Raw genomic sequence first — 17133 nt, forward strand, 5'->3', positions numbered from 1 at the left:
ACCGTACCAATGCACATCATGAAATCTTAGAACACCACTAAGAAAAGGTCCTATTGGCATGGAAAAGGGGGTAAAAAAAAAGTCACATATGAAGGATCAGGTATCGGAATGGCTTTAGGTTTCACAACAACAATCCTGTAAGTTAGAAGTCAAAGGAGCAATGCTTTTAACACTCTGAAAGGAAATGATTTCCAGTCTAGAATTATATGCTAATATAATGTACCGATTATAATGTACCGATTAAGTGTAAAGACATGATAAAAACATTTCCAACTGTAAGCTCTCGAAGTATGTATCCCACATGCACTCATTCTCAGGATGCTTCTAAAGGAAGTGCTCTACCAAAAGAGCTAGTAAACTAAGTAGCCAAGAAACAGGGGCACCGACTCAGAAGAGGTGAAGGCAGCCTCCAGGATGATGGTGAGAGGATAGCCCAGAACGATAGCAGTACACCAATTGCAGAGAATAACCAGTCCACAATGGGGGAGGTCCCTGAGGAGACTCCAGGAAAGAAGTCTCCAAAAGGATGGAACTAGAAACAGTTGAATATCTCAAGTAACTGAATATTTTGAAAGCATATTTAGATAATTGGAAGAGACTTTGGGGGTTGACTGGTAACTAGTACGTAGAGAACTAAGAAAACAAAACAAAACAAAAATATGATACAATTATTAAATCAGAGAAAACAAAAAGTTGGGCAGGAAAACAAAAGTAATCAAAATATATTACATAATCATGACGATGTGAATACTGAATATTGATCTAATCAGACTTCTGATGCAGTGATTTTGGGAAGATGGGGGAATGGAAAGCATTCATGTGTATGGTGGTAGTGGGTTGAAGGGGTCAGAAAAATCTGTGAAAGGGACCTAAATTCTTCCATAGTTGCAACCAGTAGCACCTAAACATAAATATAGAGAAGTAGCCCTGAATGCCTGGTATTTGGTTATATGGAGGTTAATACAAAAGAAACAGCTGTGAGTTGGATGCTGTTACCTCTGGGGACCAAGAAAAAAGAAAGCAGAGGAAGGGGCCAGGAGGAGATTGCTACTTTTTTCCAGAAAAGTCTTGTAGGACCACTTGATCCCTTAAACCACATGAATATACATAACTTTGAAAAAATAAAAACCAAATTTGAAAATAATTTCTTTTCTACCGTAGTGTCAGACACTCATGATCAAAGGACAATTCTCACGCTCCTGGCCAACGACAGACTTCTTATTGAATTATACTGCTTAACAAGTACCCAGTATCTTATTTCTTTGGCCTACCTGTTCTTTGCATAGAGATATATGGAAATAGATGTGTGGGCAAGATGGATTCACTGAATTCAGAGTGCAATAACACGCTTCTGAATAACTAAAGATCTGCTCTTTATAATGCCGTCTAATCTACTGAAAGGCATTTTATGTTCTTGTCCTTCACCTTCATTCAAAATACTCCTTCACATCTCCAGACAAGAATTCAGCTAGAACATTATGCATAATGTAAGAGCTTTGTTCTTCAGGATTCTAAGGTAGTGTAATGGTCAGTGTTAACAGTAAATATACACTTCTTTTCTCCCTATTCTAATATGTACCATAATTTTCCCCCCAAATTTTGGGTGAGTTGTAAGGTCTTGTTCCTACCTTTTTGTTTTCAATATATTTTATTGGCACTCAGTCTGACAAACCTGTTTTATGTAGGAAAGTAACTGGAGGATTTTCAGTCATCTCAAAGGAGAAGGTTTAAGAGTGTCTACTGAGCCAAAAGCAGATCTGGAAGAGGAGGAAGAGACTGAGAATGGAGTCCCAGTGGGCATGGGGGCAGGAAGCTCTAGGGGTCCCACATTTCTGCTACATGGCTTCTCCCACCGAGAGTCTGGCAGACTGCTTCATCCTGCTTGGTAGTTTAGGGTGATTAAGGTGAAAACTGAGTTCTCCACACTGGATAGAACCAGGCTACTCCAACCAGGGCCACAAAGGTTGTGGAAACACTCTTGGCAGGAAAGATGGTGGCAACAACCCTCCTGCAGAGGAGCGGACACTGCCAAATGGGTCGCCTCTAATTGCCACCAGGACTAGAATTATCCACTTGGACTGCAGCCCTGGCATGCCCTGCATTTTCCTCTCTCTTTCTTCCTGGATTTTTCCATGTGTCTCTGCCACGTCCTCTTTTCTCATTTCTTCTCACGTTCCAAAACTGTCCTCTTCACCTCTTTCACTCGTGTCTGGCTCTCTGACTGGTCAAAGCATGGATTTTGGAGCTCTGAAGTTAGATAATCCTAGAGCTGTGCTTTAAAAAAAATTACTGCAAGGCTTAGCTTTCTCGTCTCTCTCGATATATATTTTAAAAGGGTTGTTATGAGGATAGAAGGAATGTGTGCACGTAAGAGCACCTGGTACAGCTTCTTCAAACCTTTTTGGAACAAGGCAGAATATCTTTCTCTCTATCGATCCATCCTCCATATATACACAGATATATATATCCATGTATATCCATTTACATATACATGCCTAAACACATGGCAATATGTCAGAGCACAGGTTGCACAGAAGACACTCAATAAAAGTTAGCTTCCCTCCCTCCTCTCCTCCAGTCCTATGTCATTGCCATCACCTAGCTACCCTGTTAGCTCTGAGGAAACTTCTTAATTGTTCCTCAAAGGTCTTTCTTTTTCCTTTCACTCATTACCTTATTCTTACCCCTGGTTCTCTTCTCACTTTTCCTTGTTTTACTCCTATCTTTCTTTTTCTTATTTAATATCAGGAAGTTTCTGAATTCAGGCCCATGGCCCATTGATAGTTTTAGAGATCCTTGCCCCTCAAAGTGTGGTCCAGACAGACTAGCAGCATTGACCAGGGACTTGTTAGAAATGCAGACTCTCAGGCCTCACCCCAGACCTACTGCAGCAGAATCTGCATTTTACAAGATCCCCAGGTGGTCTGTATACGTGTTTGAGGACCGGTCCTCTAGAGCACCTCCAGGTGTCTGCCCACTGAGACCAAATCTAGGAAGATGGCAGTGGAGACCCTTGGAGTTAATGACTAAATCTCCAGACGTTCTGAGTAACCTGACAGTTAATGAGAAAAGAATTACAACTCAAACCACACACTATGATTATTGTGATTCAATGTAAGGTGAAGTCCAGGGCTACTCTGAAGACCTAAAAAGAAATGCCTGTAGTTAGGATATTGAAATATCGATACTGATATTGAAATCAGTCATTCAGATATTCTGCTTAAAACAGTGATTTCCTCTCCGATGCAAGGAGTCTTGTTTTAATAATATGTCTGAAATCTGAGTAATGGAAATTTTTTTAGAAAATATCTTTGCTTGGGATTATTAAATGTCAGTTAAAATGTTTATTTCTGCAAAGCGAAAATTTAGCCTGAAAGCATAAACTACATCAAAAGCATTTGTCATAGTTCAAAGATTTTTCAACAGGAATTTAAAACATCTAAAGTCTCAACTATAAAAAATGACATCTTCTGTAGAAAAAAAGATCAATCATAGCAGGAGACCCAGGAAGAGGGGATGTAGAGGGTCTGAATCACAATTTGATTTTTTTTAAAAAAAGCCCTCAAATCTATGTTAAAATATTTTAAGATAGTTTTAAGAAATGACAAATTGTTGCCCCAGAAGAAAAGTGAATCTGTGCCAATTCATGAAGGAACTATAGGCATAAGACATTCTGTACTCATTTCTAGCCATCTATGGAGGAATTCTGTAAAAATGCAAAAGGAATGAACTAAACAACAAATTACCCACCAAAATATTAAAAAATATGTCTTTACAGAAGGAGGTGGTAAGGCCCCAGAGTCGTTATTAACTATGATGGGACACTCTTGATTTTACTTTATCAGATGTTTTGTACTGACTGACTTGAAGGTAAAATAACCAGGACCCCAGAGGGAAACTTTCTATTTACATTCACATACAATTTCCTATTTACATAGGAAATTGCCAGGCTGAACTCACAAAGCACCAGCTCAACTTGAGACACAAGGTAAATGGACCCTGCTGGAACAATTCCAGCCTTGTCGTCCCTGCTGAAGTTATAACCAATTGTGTACTATGAACACAAGTGTGTTGTAATACATACATTATAGGAAGTAAAAGGAGAAAACACTTTTCAACCCAATTCTGCATTTTTTGAACTGCTGTAAATTTTTGTTGTTAATGGAATTATAAACTGCCTGCTCTAAGCAATCTAGAATTTCTTGGTTTTGATTCAATGTGAGCACACACTTGAGAAAAAAAAGAATCAATATTAGAATAAAACGAAGGAAGCTATCCCTTTTCTCATAAATACCATGCTGATAAAGAAATTACTCATTTTCAGAATGGGACATTGGAGAAGAAGATGAGAAAAGTATCTCGCAACCCACTGGGTACAGCCGTTACCACTGGGAACTTTGTCTCATCCATCCGATTTTCTGAACTCATCTGCTTCTTATGCTGCTAGTCTTCAAGAGATCCATTCATTGTAAGTTCCAAAGACTTTAGACTCTTTTCTCAACTGGTTTGTATACTGGTCTCCATCTAGACACAGATCAATTTCGAAAAACCAAGACATAAAAATAATTCAAGTGTCTGATGTGAGCTAGAACTAGAGGTTGTGTCACACACAGACCTTGTTGCCCTTCTGGAGGTCGGACCAAGCCCCTGAAAACTCTGTGTTTAATGCGTTCTCACCCCAACCTCAACACCAAACCATGCCGCTTAGTTTATAATCCGGTCATATGTGGTGGTGGGCTATGGCCAGCGACTTGATTTCGTTTGCATTTTAGAATCTGGAGATTTGTGGCAAGTCAATTGAAGAAAAATTCTTCTCTCATTTCTTAAAGTCATGTACTTCACTGATGTCATTATAAATAGGGAACTTCACAGATTTTAAAGAACAGAAAACTTTCATTAAGTCATTTGATACAGAACATCTGGCAAAATCACTCTGCAGATCAAAATACAGTGATGAAGGAAGAAACTGGCTTTATATTTTTGAGAGTGTTCTGTAATGTATCCCAAAAGACATGGTCGTCATGTGCAGTGTGCTTTACATTTGGGGATGTTCAGTGAGTTGAACGGTTTCATGAAGACCTTCTTGTTTTCCAAGAGACCTTTTTCAACAGCCAACACAGCATACTCCATTAAATTTTACTATTGTTTTCAGTGTCAAAACATGACTCTTTGAATTATTTCTTTTTCTTTCTTCTTAAAACAGTACCATATGACATACTTATGCGTGTCATGACTACTCTTTAACCTTTTGCCTTTTGAAATGTTTAACTTTATATGACCTAAAAGTTAGACCTCGCTGATCTCCCATGATGCTTCTTTTATGCACATGTGTAATGTGAAAATGTATATTTGTATCATACTTCATCTATTATAAAACGTGTCTAAATATATTAATCTTTGGTGACTAAGTAAATGACTACCACGAGCCAGAATGCAGGGTTTTATAAACATAAACTTTGGCAAAAACGAGACTGGATTCAAATTCCGTCTGTTCAATTCACTAACTTTGTGAGCTAGGGCAGATCACTTGATCCCTCTGAGGCCACGTTTACTCATCTGTAAAATGGGAATAGTAAGACATACTTCACAAAGTTGTAAGGATTTAGCGAGGTAACGTAGATAAAATGCTAAGCACAGTACCTGGCATATGAGAAATGCTCGGTAAACCGCGGCTCTTACCACATGATACGATCCTCAAGAGCTAAGTTATTAAACCCTTGGATCATGAGACAACGAAGCCTCCAGAATTACAAGATGTGTGCAAGGTCACGCAGCTTGTACTTAGAGATCTGGGACTAAAACACATGAGAGCTGACTCCGAATCTCATGTGTTTTCCTCTAAGAAAGGCTCCCTCTTGGCTTAGTTAAATGCCTGTTTTACAGCTTCTTTTCTTATGAAGCTGTGATGTACCTGAGCTGTGATAGCCCTTCTGCCTTTGTGGTCTGTACGAGCCTAGTTGAGATGTCATCCCAGACTGTGTGAGTGTTCCTGCACTTTTGTTTTGCCATCCGTAAACATGCAAGATGCTTCACTTATTCTTACCATTTTCTGTTCGTATTTTGACTTTCAAAAGGTTTGTTTGAGAATGTTGGCAGCCAAATGGCGTGGTGAGCCTAGCAGTTTAAAACCTCTATGTCAATATTTATTTTCAGCCACTGGCAAAAATGACTCAGAAGAATGTATTACTTTTGACAAAGCATACCCATTTCTCCAAAATTTGAAGGTGTTATTTTACCTATAAGTATTATAGACCTTTATAGTTTATGGAATATAAACTATTGTATGCTTTTGTGGTAAGGTTACCTGTAATCTTTAATTACTTGAATATGTTTGTCAGCAGCAAGTGTGGGCCCTCTGGATTGATAATGCCAGAAAGAGCTGTTTGCTCTTTCTCGACACCATTCCTTCGTTTATGCCCATGGGGTAGTAAAGATGCAGAACGTGTCTTGTGATGTGCCTGGTCCACTCGGTACCATTTGGAAATACATATTTCATTTGACAGCATTTATAAATCACATATTCTCCCCTCAGAATAACTTGCAGTGTGAAAATGCTTCCATATGTTAGAAGTGGGTCTCTCCATTTTGCTGAGGGAGGAGGGGATGGAAATATAGTCTAGGCTTCATGGCATGTTGAAGATAAGTATTGTACAGATTTAAAATGGTATCTGTTAATTTTAAGTAATTCCCTAGCGTTTTCTGCACTGCTAAAATTAAAAAGGTGATTTTGACACAAAATATCATATTAGTAATAATTAAATCACTCTTCACAAAGACTATTAGATATGGCTGAAATGCTGCTTCATATATTGAATCCAGATACATTTAAGCTCTTCCTCATCAGTAAAGAAGGGCACTATTTTTAAATTCCCTCATGGATTCCAAGGCCGGATAGAGAAGCTTGATTGCAACTTCTTGCAATTCCCGAACTCTCTTCCTTAAACTCACTCCTCTGGCCTGAGCCTTTGAGCAGGCAGGAGAAAAAGCTCCTTGTTTTCCCGTTTCACAGGAGTAAATGCATGTTATTCCACTGAGAACAAGACCTCGGAGGCCTAGGCAGGAAGAAAGGAGCAGGGCTGCCACCCAAGGCCCTCACAAGCCCGGAAGGCCTGGACCCCGTTCTCCTCTCGGGAACTTGCGGAAGCCCCCGGAGGTCAACATTCACCCTCACCTTACGTGTGTGAGGACTGAAATGCCCTGCTTGCCCTTGGGGCACAGAAATGGAGCGGGGCTGGGGGGGGGGTACTGTGCTGCCTGCTGCAGATGGTTCTGCATGCACATCTCACTGCTCTGCATTAGAACTAGTTTGAGAGAAGTAAAGGCCAGGTAGCAACTTGTAAGCCTTACCAGAAACATTTGTTCACCATGCTAAAGAAGATTACAGGATAAAATCTGATCAGTTTTCAAATGTATATGACTTGAAAAAGTCTCAAAAAGAACCCCCAAAACCTGAGAACAATCCTTTATATTTATTCATTTTCTTTCCTTCAAGCTTTTATGATCATTGAACTATTATGACAAGTCAAGATGAAAGGATCAGAGGAGATATTGTAATTATGTGATATCTTTTTCTAAAGCATTTTTTATTGTGTGAAAATATACATAACATAAATTTTACCATTTTAACCGTTTTAAATACAGTTCAGTGTTATTAGGTATTTTCACAATACATAACTAGCAACACCATCCATCTCGAGAAATTTTTCATCATTCCAAACCGATATTCTATACCTATTAAACACGAACTCCCCATTCCAGTCTCCCCCCAGCCCTTGGTAACCTCTGTTCTACTTTCCGATTCTATGAATCTGACTAGGTACCTAATGTAAGTGGGGTCAGACAATATTTGTCTTTTGGAGCCTGACTTATTTCACTTAGCGTAATGTCTTCAAGGTCCATCTGTGTTGCTGCATATGTTAGAATTGTATTCCTTGTAAAAGCTGAGTAATAGTCCATTGTACGTGTATACCACATTTTGGATCTTTTTTTAAAATCAGCTTTCCCTCATTTGTCTCCTCCTCCTTTCTTTGCTTCCCTTTGGCTCCATATTTCTCTCTAACACCCACCTTCCTTGTCTCCCTACACGTTTCCCTCCCTCTACTCCTCCCATTACTCCTTCCTCCCTCCCTGACATACTCATCATTTTCTCTACATGCTTAATATGTATTAATATTACATACCAAGTACTCTTCTTATGGGTATTTTTTTAATGAGGTAAAACTCAAGTTTATCTCATCTTAATTTTTAAACTATGTTATATACTTTTAATAATGATGGTCCTCATATCATAAAATTCTTAGATAGATGTAGATGGACACATAGTCCCAGCTCTCTGCACTAACTACTAACTTTGAGTAGATGACTTAGCTTCTCTGGTTTCAGTTTTCTAATATGTAAATTCAGTTGTACTACGTTATCTTTGAAGCCCCAACATTCAATGATTTATGAATATCAATCACTCGGAGGAAATTTTTGGGAAGAAAAATATTGATTTATTTGGTAAGTGTTAATTGCATGCTATGAGCAAGATCTTGAGTTTAAGCCTTAAAATGTGACAAACGTTCACAAAGATAGGAAGAAGTTTGGCACATCTATTATGGTGGGGATTTTTAAAAATATTTATTTGTTTATTATTTTATTTATTTATTTTTGGCTGCACCAGGTCTTAGTTGCAGCATGTGGGATCTTTAGTTGCAGCATGGGGACTTCTTAGTTCTGGCATGCAGACTCTTAGTTGCGGCATGCGTGCAGGATCTAGTTCCCCAACCAGGGATCAAACCCAGGCTCCCTGCGTTGGGAGAGTGGAGTCTTACCCACTGGACCACCAGGGTAGTCCCTATGGTGGGTTTTTTTTTGAAGATTTGTTTTCTCTATCTTTTTGGTTTTTTCTTATCTTTAAATTTGCAGCTAGTTGTTCTCTACAAATCCCTCTAAACCTACTTTGCTTCATCCCACTAACAAAACAATCACTTCTACTAATTAATTTTAGCTTACTCAATTTTCAAAAAGAAAAATGGCAAATAACACCGAAGCTTGAAAATGAAGCTCCTTATGACAAAGTTGGCCTTGTTGAACAAACAGAACCTCATCATCTGTAGCACCGGTATATGTCTTACCCATGCTCAGCTTATAAAAACACACAGGCACACAAATCTTTATCTGCAATTTCACTTCTCTGCAGATAACTAAAGTTTAACACAGCCAACCTTAGACCAAAATAGTCCATTTCCAACATTCAAAAACTTTCTCCTTACTTTACAGTCTCTCTCTAGATGGCAGCATCCCTCTATGTTACAAATTACCTCCTTTCATCAGGACGAGAAAGGATTTGGTGCCAGTTACTTAAGCCAGTCATTATATAGATCTGAAGTATGGTTTTTTCACTTAGGTGCATCGCTACTCTAGAGGCATGATCAAGTTACTGAGTTGTAGTTTCTGGAGGTCTGGTAGTTTCTCTGGATCTGCTAAGGGAAAAGAATTTATGTCCTGTCAGCATTACATTCTTTTAGGACCTGAACCCATTTTCTGGTGATATAGGCCATTTAAAAAATTTCTTCCTTCTCTCTCCTGTGAGATCAGGTCCCATCTCCTCAGTTCCAATTTAACCCCTGTCCTCTTTCTGGCTCAGCTCACACATGCATGTTTTATGCTCTTTTGATGTTACTTTAGTTAGTTTCAAAATATATCTTCAGACCATCATCACTTGTTAGCAGTCCAGATCTTATACCTATGACTTCTGCCTTGCTTGTTTATTGCCATCCACAGGGGGTGAGCTGTCTGACATTTGGGTAGCAGGAATGCAGCTTCCTACTGAATACAGGTATTGACTGCATATTAAATCCTGACTTTTGGATATTGTACTAGATTTGCCAACAGGCTTCATTAAAAAGCAACGCAGGTGTGAAACTTACCTTGCCGAAATGTTGTTTAAGATTTCAAGTCAAGTTAATGATTTAATATAATGGTTGAGCCAGCACTTTTTAAATAGAATCCTCAATTTAAATAAAAAGTGAATTATAACAATGACTATTATTTAGCCCTTTTTAATTTGGAGTTTTGGACACTGCTTGTTTATTTTGTCAGAAGTACGAAGGATTTCTCCAAGGCCATAGCAGTCCAGTTCCAAAAACAGTGCATTGCTGTCTTTCACACTTCATGCAGTGTGAGAGATACGGACTGTGCTGTTGTTTAAAAGAAAACTGCTAGCCCAGCAAGCAGGTCACTTTCTCTGGGCTGATGTATTTGCATTGATACAGCTGCATTTTCTCACCTCTTTCTCTTAGGGACAAATACCCACTTCTGAGACAGCTGGATGTGGTTAGTAATTTATATAGAAATTAACCGGTGACTTCAAAACCAACACATTTTGAACAACTGAACCACAAATTGAGTTCAAGGGCCAGCCATCACTCAGGCCCTTCATAAGTGCTTAGCTGAGCATCTATTTTTGTGCCCGATAAGAGGCAGTGAGCATGGATTAAAGCAGAGGCTCTGGAGTCAGGGTTCTTGGGTTAGGATCTTGCCTCTACACCCCTGCTGTGAGGTCTTGGCCATTACCTATCTCATGAGGCTTTTGCAGAGAAACGAGCAAACACATGAAAAGCGCTTAAAACAGTGTATGGCCTATGACAAACACTCCGTAAATGTGATTTGTTTATAAGTGACATATTAGCACCGTGGTGTAGTCCAGGGTATAACTTCAGTTTACTGCTCTCAAAGAACTTGTACAACACAGTTAAGGAGACAACATCAACATGAATGAAATAATTATGGACAAATCATAGAATCTTAGTTTTGAAAGGGGTCCTATAGGTCCCCTAGTGGAACTCACCATCTAAGGTGTCTAGAGCATCCTCAGAAGATGGCCTTCCATAACATGGCATATCAATAAGTGTTAAAAGGTATCCTGTTGGGCTTCTCTGGTGGCACAGTGGTTGAGAGTCTGCCTGCCGATGCAGGGGACGCGGGTTCGTGCCCCGGTCCGGGAAGATCCCACATGCCGCGGAGCGGCTGGGCTCGTGAGCCATGGCCGCTGAGCCTGCGCGTCCGGAGCCTGTGCTCCGCAACGGGAAAGACCACAACAGTGAGGGGCCCGTGTACCGCAAAAAAAGGTATCCTGTTACCCGAGCTTCCCAGCACGTGTGGCAGCATTCTGGTGTATGCGTTAACATGTGTGCCAAGATCTTGGTCCTTCATCCCACAGGGTCAGCCTCCTGTTTTTACCCCCAAGCTGTTATACACATTTGAGATTCATCTCTGTGGTACATGTATCAGTAATTCATTTCTTGCTACTACTGTGTAGGTATCCAGTGTATGAATATACCACAATTTGCTTATCCATTTACCTTGCTTATATACACTTGGGTTGTTCTCATGTTGAAGCTCACAGGAATAAAATCTGCTATGAACATTCTTGCTCAAGCTTTCTGTGGACGCATTATTTTCATTTCTCTTGGGGAAAATGCCTAAGAATATAATTGCTAGATCATAGGGTAGGTGTAGATTTAAGTATATAAGAAACTGACAAACTGTTTTCCAAAGTTGTTATACCACTTCACGGCAATGATTAGGAGTCTTGTTTCTCCACATTCTCCCCAACACATAGTATCAACAGTGTTTTTAATTTTAGCCCTTCTAGTGAATGTGAAACAATATCTCACAGTGATTTTAATTGCATGTTCCTGATGACTCGTTATGTTGAGCAGCTTTTGATGTGCTTACTGGTCATTTGTATATTCTTTCTGAGGTGCCTGCAAGATCATTTTTCCGTTTTTTAATCAAATTGTTTACATTGAGTTCTTTATATATTCTGATTACAAGTCCTTTTTCAGGTACATTTTTTACAAATATTTTCTCCCAGTCTTCTCTTTTCTTTTCCTAATGTTATCCTTTAAAGAGCAGATACGTTTAGTGTTGATGGTCTGATTTGTCTAATTTTTATGGTTAGCACTTTTTCTGTCTGTCTAAAACCTGCCTATTCCAACTTTGTGAAGATAGTTTTCTGTTTTCTTTTAGAAGCTTTATAGATTTGCTTTTGCATTTTAGTATATTTCATCTCAAGTTAATTTTTGTATGAGGTAGTTATTAAGGTTCATTTTTAGTAATATGTTTATCTATTTGTTCCAGGATTATTACAGAAAAGACTATCTTTTTCTCTTTCAAATTATCTTGGTATCTTTGTCAAAAATCAATTGACCACATATGAATAATAGTTCAATTTCCTGGCTCCCTCTTCTGTTGCAATGGTTGATTTTCTATCCTTGCACCATTATTATACCACCTTGATTATTATAGCTTAAAATCCAAAGTATAAGTTGTCAACTGTGTATTTCTTTCTCAAGATTGATTAACTATTCTAGATCCTTTGCATTTCCTTATAAATTTTAAATCATCTTGTGCAAAAAAAAAAGTCTGCTAGAATTTTGATTGGGATGGCCTTGACTCTCTAGATCAATTGAGGAGGATTGATACCTTAATAATATTGAGGCTTCCAATTCATGTATTTAGTTCCATCTTCTTTAGCTTCTCTCTGCAATGTCTGTTTTAAGTGTACAGGTCTTGCACATATTTCATTATTTATTATTATTAGTTCTAGTGTTTGGGGCAGTGGACGTAGATTCCTAAGGATTTTTCTACATAGACTATCACTTGTCTGTGAATAAAAACAGTTTTATCTCTTTCTTTCCAATACATAAGCCTTTTGTTTTCTTTTTCTTAACTTAGTACACTGGCTAGGACCTCCAGTATGATGCTGAGTAGAAGGAATTATAGCGGACATCTTTGTTATCTTCTGATCTTAGCAGGAAAGTGTTCAGCCTTTCACTTGATACTGAAAGTACGATGTTAGATGATGTTTTTTGTAAAGTTCTTTATCAGGTTGAGTAATTTCCTTTCCATCGCTAATCCTTTTAAAATTTTTCATGACTGAATGTTGAATTTTGTTTATGTTTTTTTCTGCACTTTCTGGCACAGTGTTGTTTATAATATTCCCTTGTTATCCTTCTAATATTTGAGGGATCTATAATGACACTCTATATCATTCCTGATAATGGATTATGTGGTTTTTTGTCTCTCTCTATCTCTCTCTCTTTTTTTTTTTTTTTGTGGCTGCACTGTGCAGCATGCAGGATCTTAGTTCCTCGACCAGGGATCAAACCCATGCCCCCTGCAGTGGAGCAGTGGAAGCACAGCATCTTAACCACTGGACCACCAGGGAAGTCCCTGTTTTGTCTCTTTTTTATTGATAAATCTAGTTAGGATTTTATTAATTTTATTAATGTTTTCAAAGAAATAGCTTTTGGGAATCAGGGATGAGTAGAATATTTCCTCCTAGCTTTGGTTTTAGAAGTAGGAAAATGAAAGAGATTTTTTGTTTATTTTTACTTTCATTTTTGTTGTTTTAAGTCTAACTCCAGAAATGTAATTAGGGATGGCTTTGACAGCCATAGCTGTAAAAAAAATTGTGGTAAAATACACATACCATAAAATGTACCATGTTAACCATGTTTAAGTGTACAGCACAGTAGTGTTCACTTTGCTCACATTGTTGTTCAATCAATCTCCAGAACTCTTTCACCTTGTAAAACTGAAACTGTATACCATTAGACAATGACTACCCACTCACCCTTCCTCCTGCCCCTGCCCAAGCCTCTGGAAACTCCCATTCTACTTTCTGTCTCTATGAATTTAACAGTTCTACATCTCATACTAGTGGAATCATGCAGTATTTGTCTTTTGTGACTGGTTTATTTCACTTAACATAATATCCTTAAGAATCATCCATGTTGTAGCCTGTATCAGAATTTCCTTCCTTTTTAAAGCTGAATAATAATCCAGTTATGTATTTTGTTTATCCATTCATTTGTTGATGAACACATAGGTTGCCTACCCTTTTTGGCTCTTGTGTGTGCAAGTATCTGTTTGAGTCCCTGCTTTCACTTCTTTGGGGGTATATACCCAGAAGTAGAATATCTGGTTCATAGAATAATACTATTTTAAAATTTTAAATAGTAAGGAACTACCATACTATTTTCCACAGCAGATGCATGATTTTACTTTCCCACCAACAAAACACAAGGGTTCTAATTTCTCCGCTCTCTTATCAACACTTGTTATTTTCTGTTTTCTTTTTTTTAATAGTAACCATCCTAACAAGTATAAGGTGGGAAAGTGAAGTTTAAATAATTACATTAATTTTCCAAATCCTCACATATGTGCCATCCATTAGGAAGGCTTATTATGGAAAGGATTCCTGTCCTGAGTGTGAGGTTGAACACGATAAGTGAATAGAATATGAGTTCTCCCCTTTCTAATAATTTTTAAATGATCTATATTTGTTTCTACCAATCTGTGACTTTAAATGCTTTGCAAATAGAACAAAACTATCTCTTTGAAGCTCCCTTTTGGTGAAAGAAAAACAGAAGTGCGTGTAGGTCTTCTGGAGATTGAGTTTAATAATGGTCAACAATTTAATCAATCATGCCCACATAGTATGAAATCCCATATAAAAACTCCAGACACCAAGCTCAGTGGAGCTTCCTGGTTGGTGAGCTCATTGATGTACTGGGAGAGTGGTGCACCCAGACTCCATGGGGACAGAAGCTCCTGTGCTCGGGACTTGCCTAGACCTTGCCCTATGTATCCCTTCGTCTGGCTGTTCATTTGTATCCTTTATAATAAAATGGCAATTGTGAGCTTTCTTGAGTTCTGTGAATGTTCTAGCAAATTTTAAAACCTGAGAGGGTTGTGAGAAGCCTTGAATTTGTAGTTATCCAGGCAGAAATGTAGGTATCTTGGAGACACCTGAAAGTTGTAACTGGCATTTGAAGGGGGGCAGTCTTGTGAGACTGAGCCCTTAACTTTTGGGGTCCTTGCTAACTCTAAGTAGTGTTAGAATTGAATTGAATTGTAGGACACCCAGTTGGTGTCAAAAAATTGGTGTCAGAACACACAAAGAAAATCAGGAGGAATCCCAATGCATCTTGGGTCTGCAGAGGTTTTCTAATATGGACCAATGAAGAAAATTAATCATGGTAACACTAAGAATCGTGGATTTTATGAGACAGCTGTATATAACAGAAAGTGCCTTGAATGTAGATTTTAATAACTATGTAACCTTGGAAAAATCACTTGACCTTGAAGATTCCTAGTGTCCACATCTTTAAAAATGAGGCTAATGATGCTTACCTGTAATAGTTAATTTTATGTGTCAACTTGGCTGCACCACAGTGCCAGATATTTGGTCACACGTTATTCTGGATGTTTCTATGAGAGTGTTTTGAATGAGATTTACATTAAATTGGTAAACTTTGAGTAAAGTAGATTGCCCTCCATAATGTTGGTGGGCCTCATCCAATCAGTTGAAAGCCTGACTAGAACAAAAGATTGACCTCTCCCGAGGAAGACGGAATTCTGCCAGCAGACAACCTTCGGACTTCAGCTGTGACATCGGTAGGATCTTCACGTGGTCCAACCTGCTGCCCCACACAACAGACTTTGGACTTGCTAGCTTCCATAATCATGTGTTCAGTCCCTTAAAATAACCTCTCTCCCTCTCTCTATATCTTTATCTATATGTATCTGTATATTTCAATATACACACACACGTATATACATATAGAGTATGTATGTATGTACATGCTTTGAGGTTAACAAAGTAGTCTCACATACATTATCTTATTTAATTCTCATAACAACCAGGTGAAGTAGTGTATTAATCAAGTTTCTGCAGAGAAAGAGAACAATAGGAGGTATACATACATGTGTACACACAGGCACACATACCTACATGTATGTAGACACATGTTACATACATGTATACACATGTATATGTGTATACACATCTGTATAAGTAAATAAGATAATGTCTGTGAGACTACTTTGTGAACTTCAAAGCACTGTAAAATGTAAGGATCATTAAATCTGCCCAGTACATGTAATGTGTACTGAAATTTGTGCTGAGTATTTATAGACATATAAATTAATGTCTACAAATGTGGTCTCAGATCAAGGTTATAGACAGATGGATTTGAATACCACAGAAGAAGCAACAGTAGAAAGATTAGCCTTCTGGACTTCTGTTCAGGACTAGTATAGCACCTGTTGCCATAGAGTGTAAAGTCTATGTGGACAGGAAAGCATGTGGCTTGGCTGGCTTAGTTCAGCGTACATACCCAGCATCTGGCACAGTGTTTTGCATAGTCATTGTACAGCTAATTGCTGAAGAATAAGTGATTTTTATCTATGTGGTCACCCAAAAAGCACATTTTGTGAGTGACTAGGTGGAAAGAGTTAAATACCTCAGACTTAACATAAAGCACTTTAGCATCTAGCATGGAGGACTGGAAAGTACGCATGTGTTGAACCTGGTTATGCCTCAGAAGAGTTAAATGTCAATTAATCCTGACCTGTACGCTGGAATCTTAGTCTGGCTGGTGGTAGGCCACAGCCACACCTCAAACTCAGAGTATCTCAGTGAATAAATCCACAGCCAGCCCTCACTCTGAAACAAATGGCTTTGCTTCCTTGGACCTTTGCTGAACTTTGCATAATAACAAGGTACAAATATAGCTTGGTGGAAAAGTCAGAACCATTGCACTGAATGAATACTTTTAAACTCTGGGACAGTAACTGGAATGCAAACACTGCCCAGTGTCCCTTGTCAACTCACATCTCTAGATGACATCTCTTGTAGCAGTCCGTGGCCAGTCTGGATTGCATTAGCATGCTTCACAACTTTATGGATTGTGGTTTATGTGGGCAGATATTTTGAGACTCAGTTGTGGAAGAATATGGTTGCTTTCAAAACATTCTAGGCAAAAGCTTTGGTCTGCAAGAGGAGACCAGACTTCTAATCTTGTTGATATTTTGGGAAGTATGTCATCACAATGATATTTCCAGGCTGTTCTGGATATGGCCAGTAAGGCAGAGACCATCAACATGGCCTGCTTTAAATTAAAGCAACAGTGGGATACTATTTTCCACTTATAAAATTGGAAAAAAACAATTTTAATAATACCCAGTATTACTGAGACTCTATATCTCTACACTGCTGATTAGAGGACCATCTGCCTCCCCCACCCTGAAAAATCTTTAAAAACATGCATATCCTTTGACTCCACAATTCCACCTCTA

General features: G+C 38.5%; 1 protein-coding gene and 1 long non-coding RNA gene across 7 annotated transcripts in view; one reads left to right on the forward strand and one right to left on the reverse strand.

Moving 5' to 3' along the window:
- Positions 1-17133, forward strand: part of LOC137221209 (uncharacterized) — a 55005-nt gene that overhangs the window by 34784 nt on the left and 3088 nt on the right. For 2 of the 3 annotated variants that reach the window (XR_010941925.1, XR_010941926.1), the window contains exon 3: positions 4325-4468. This is a non-coding gene — a long non-coding RNA (uncharacterized lncRNA). Of the gene's footprint in view, positions 1-4324; positions 5145-17133 lie in introns of those variants that run through there. The other variant, XR_010941924.1, reaches the window with a different exon arrangement.
- RANBP3L (RAN binding protein 3 like) overlaps positions 1-17133 on the reverse strand; it is a 48206-nt gene that overhangs the window by 29208 nt on the left and 1865 nt on the right. The gene's annotated exons all lie outside the window — the stretch shown is intronic.

Source organism: Pseudorca crassidens, chromosome 3, assembly GCF_039906515.1.
Source record: "Pseudorca crassidens isolate mPseCra1 chromosome 3, mPseCra1.hap1, whole genome shotgun sequence".
NCBI lineage: Eukaryota > Metazoa > Chordata > Mammalia > Artiodactyla > Delphinidae > Pseudorca > Pseudorca crassidens.